Source organism: Palaemon carinicauda, chromosome 1, assembly GCF_036898095.1.
Source record: "Palaemon carinicauda isolate YSFRI2023 chromosome 1, ASM3689809v2, whole genome shotgun sequence".
In the NCBI taxonomy this organism is placed as follows: Eukaryota; Metazoa; Arthropoda; class Malacostraca; order Decapoda; family Palaemonidae; genus Palaemon; species Palaemon carinicauda.
In genome coordinates, this window is record NC_090725.1 from 68,886,586 (window position 1) to 68,891,585 (window position 5,000).

The window sequence follows — 5,000 nt, forward strand, 5'->3', positions numbered from 1 at the left end:
AACAGAGGCCCTTTGCGTCAGTAGGCGTACAGTAAATATATGTGTATATATACATATATTTGATCACACACACACGCACACATACGCACATACATATACACACATATATATATCTGTATATATACATATATATACATACACACACACACACATATATATATATATATAAATATATATATATATATATATATATATATATACATATACATATATATATATATATATATATATATATATATATATATATATATATATATATATATATATATATACATATATATATTTATATATGTATATATATAAATATATATATATATATATATATATATATATATATACAGTATATATATATATATATATATATATATATATATATATATATTCATATATATACACACATATATATGTATATATATATATATATATATACACTTACATGTACATATATATTGATATATTTAAAAATATTCATTCATATATACACATATATATATACACGTCTGTCTGTGTATTGTGCAGGAGGGATGTTAGTTTGTAACCGAAAGGCGAGTTGAATGCAACTGACTTTGTTTCAGTGGATAGCGAGTTTATGTCCAACAGGTTGAGGACAAGAAGGTCACAAAAATTCAAATAAAATTATTCAAGAATAGACAGGCTTAAACAGATTGTGTGAGGTGTAAAGCAAGATATACAATAAAAAAAATACCATTACAGTGTATGAGCGTGTTGTGAAACATGTGCGGTACATGGGTCTCTACCTAAATGGGCGCCCTGCTCTTGAGAGGTGTACTATAGGCGGGTCATCTTGCAGGAGATGCAGGTTTAAGGAAATGAATGGAGACCCAGTATTCTTTGTCACGCATGATGAGTAAGAAAGCCTTCTTATTGTGACTGATCACAGGCCAAGTAAGGAGCTGTTAGCGTTGCTTGCTTGTGTCGCTGTGCAGGAAAACGTGCATTGCAGAGTGCAAATCCATCAATATGTGTTGCTTAGCTGGGGCCTTGTAAGTCTGGTGGCATGGGGTAGATTTTTCCAAAATGTAATGTAGGCACTGGAGATTGTGAGAGGAGGTTGTAGACTGTATCAATTTGGCAGGAACGACCAAGGGGTTGCTATACACCATTTTAGCTGCTGAGACATCTAGGGTGCCTTTAGGAGAGGTCCATACTCTTAGGAGGACCCAGGGAAGCTGGGTAAACCAGTTGGAGTCCTTGCAGTGAGACATCAAAGCTGCTTTGAGGGTGCGATGATAAGATTCAACCATTCCTTTGGCAGCAGGATTTTAGGTGGTTGTCTGATGTAGGGTTATTCCAAGGAGATTTGCTAACGATGTCCAGAATTGAGAGGTAAAATTATACCCTTATCAGAACTAATATGCTCAAGAATTCCAAATCTCGCTATACACCATAAAGTGAGGCACATGTATAAGAGGAAGACATTGCAGCTTCCATGGGAATGGCTTTAGACCAATGAGTGGAACGGTCGATTAAGGTAAACAGGTATCGATGTCCTTGTGATGTCAGTAGGGGACCTACAACAATGACGTGAATGTGAGAAAAACGACGGTGTGATTGAGGAAAGGTGCCCACTCCTGAATCTGTGTTGATGTACTTTTGAAGTTTGGCATGATGTACAGGCACGGACCCAATCCTTAGCATCCTTAGTAATGCTGTGCCAAATTAACGTTGCCTTTAGTAGCTGTGCAGTAGTTCAGCGTGAGGGATGTGAAAGGCCGTGAATGAAATCAAACACCTGTTGGAACATAGGAGCAGGTTATCAATGGTCGAGGCTTACCAGTATTGACACCACAGAGTGTTGTGGCATTGGAATCATTGAGGGGAACGTCTTCCTAATGGAGGGATGTGCAGGATGTCCTACATAGTTGATAATTTTGATCTTCTCATTGGGAATCTGCCAAGGCATTGTAATCCAATCCCAGGTGAATGGTGGCCAATATGTTTCTTGATAGGGCATCGACAACAGGTTTTATTGCTCCAGGAAAGTGTTGTAGAGCGCAATTGTATTCAGCCGCAGCGGAGAGGAGATGATGTTGATGGGCAGACCAGGTGTTGGACTGTCGAGTGAAGGCATGCACCAGAGGCATGTGGTCCGTACAAATGACGAAGGGTGTACCTTCTAAGAAAGTGATGGACAGCCAAGTGCACTGCCAGCAATTTGCAGTAAAGGTAGAGTAACCAGATTCCGCCTTGGACAGTTTTTTACTGAAGGCCAATTAGCGGGGCAAGCCACTGACCACCTACTTGAGTACTGCACCAATAGCAATGTCACTGGCATTGGTGTAGAGAAAGAGAGGTGCATATGACATGGGAAAAGTGAGAGCACCGGTGGTTGATAGCGCATTCTTTGTGTCACAAAGGCTGCTTCTTGAAGGGAAACCCCCTTCAGTTCTTTTGTACTGCCTTTGAGGGAAGCATAGAGTGGGGCAAGAGTGACGGCGATGGCTGGCAGGAAACGACAATAATAGTTGATATTGCCCAGGAATTCTTGCAGTGCTTTGATGGTCAAGAGCGTGGGGAATTCCTGAACAGCTGCTACATTCTCAGGGACTCCTTCTGGAGTGCTGCAGTGTCCTAAGAATGATACATACGTAACATACACAGAAGGGGATGTCCCCTAAGATGCAGTCCATGAAGCATTGAAAAGTGGCCCTAGCATTACGAAGGTCAAGACAGGAGTAATTGAAGGTGTTATGTACCAAAGAGGGTGGTAATGGCAGTCTTGGGGATGTCTTCTAGGTTCAGAGGGACCTGATAATACCCCTTCAGGAGGTCAAGCTTGGAGAAAACCTTTGCTCTATGCAAGTAGGAGGTCATATTGGGGATGTTTGGGAGGGGCTAGTGATCTGGTTCTGTCTGCATGTCCAGGCGCCTGTAATCGCCACACGGATGCAGAGAGCCATCATTCTTCAGAACGATGTGTAAGAGTGACGACTATGGGCTTGAGGCCATTTGCCAAAGGCCCCTGTCTTCCATTTTGGGGAACATTTGTTTAGAGGCTGCCAAACGATCCGGTGCCAGACACCTAAATCTTGCGAACACTAGAGGTCCTCTCGTCTTGATATGGTGATAGATACCGTGTTTGGCAGGAACCATGAGTGTTTGATGAAGTTCCGGATGGAAAATTTCTGGGTATGACATGAAGAAGTGAGAGTAGGCATCCGTGGGTGTGCTGATGCTGAGAGTGAGGTCGGAATGGGCAGGTCGAAGACTTGTCAACGAGAATGAGTCTGCATTGACTAATCATCGGTGAACGACATCAAGCAGGAGGGGGAAATGTGAGAGGAAATCGGCACCTAGGATTGGCAATGTGATATCAACAACGAGAAACTTCTAATTATAGTTGGCCCTTCCAAACGATAATGTGAGGTCTGGTTTCAGAATCATGGGTGGGTAACGCAGATCTATTGGCAGCTACCTGGCAGATGTCGGCAGACTTAGACGACTATGCCGTGTCCTGGAGAGTGGCATTGGCAGAAGAGAAAGGCAAGCACTTGTGCCTGCCAAAAATCGTACACCCATATCTGTATCATGTAAAAAGAAAAGATTAGTGATATGGGTGGCCAACCCCACAAGCGATGGGGTACTTACATGTTTTTTGGCCACTGACAACCGTTTACACATTTCTTTGCTGCAACCCCAAATTTGGAGTAGTAATAGCATAACTGCGGCCGATGGGCGTTGGTAAGTGGCTGTAGAGGCTGTTGATTGGGGGGTGAGCAAGGTTAGGTATATGTATGTGGGTTGTGGGCAGCTTTGTCGTTGCTTCGGCACATCACCGGGTGGGCGTCTTTGTCCTATCACATTCACATCAGCTTCAGTTGATGTTGAATAGTTGTCGTCTTCGTCAAGAGTGGAGGCATTGATGCGGGTCTCTGAGGTGGGGAAGTGGCTGTCCACAAGGGTGTCAACTTTGTTCATCAGATCCTTCATGGGCAAAATATCAGCATTGGGATGATTCAGGTAGGCGCCTACTCAAAGTGCACGAAGTAGATTCATTTATCGAGGAGACCCATCTGCGGAAGGCTGCAGACGAGCGATACTGGTCATTTCCCTGAGGGAAATGAAGCCTTTCAGTACCCTAACGGTTGTTGAGAGAGATGAAAAAGCTTGGCTATACAGGCAGCTGATGATGGCGAGTACTGCTCCAGGAGGCATGTTCCGAGGACGTCGTACACTATTGGGGTGTCCAATTATTTGCAAAGCTTATCACAGATTTCTAGGAATGTGACCTATGGGATCGCCGTGAGAACATAAGTCTGCTTTGATGCTTGAGCAAGTCACTCATTTGATGCAAAATTGAACTTCGGCACGCTAAAACCAGGCGAACGCTTCTCTGCTGGCGAAGGGCGGCAGTCTCATTTAGGAGACATTTGTGGAAGAGTCAAGTTTGGTGGGCGGTATCATTAAACAGTAGGAAACAGTAGTGAGAGGGATGCCAGGAAGGAGCGAGTCCTCCGGTGGTCACCAATTCTGCAGGAGACCAGTTAGGTTTTAACTGAGAGGCGAGGTGATGCAATTGACTTTATTTCAGTGGATAGCGAGTTTATGAACAACAGGTTGAGGACAAGGTCACAAAAATTCAAGCAAAATAAATCATGGACAGAAAGGCTTAAACAGGTTGTGTTAACAGTGAGGTGGAGAGCGAGATATACAATAAAAAAGAAAATACCATTAAAGTGTACGAGCGTGTTGTTTGTGGAACACGTTCAGTACAGTATAAATATACTGTATAGGTCTTGGAACATGTGTGTAAATAATTGTAAATATTATGTTTTGTGTAATCGTTTGTAAAGATATTTCTTTGAAATCATATTTCCATCAGGCAAAGTAGAGTGATAGAGACCAAGTTAAAAGGACAGGATAAAATGCAAGCTTAGGTAGTGTTAGTATAATATGAGGGAAATGTTAAAGTTCAAGTAAATCAATACAATCTTAAATCATCTCTTCCGTGTATATACCAAGTTCATATACAATGGGCC

At 42.4% G+C, this 5,000-nt stretch overlaps 1 protein-coding gene across 1 annotated transcript in view; it reads right to left on the minus strand.

The window, feature by feature from the left end:
• Positions 1 to 5,000, minus strand: part of LOC137648750 (retinol dehydrogenase 13-like) — a 1,058,070-nt gene that overhangs the window by 634,229 nt on the left and 418,841 nt on the right. The gene's annotated exons all lie outside the window — the stretch shown is intronic.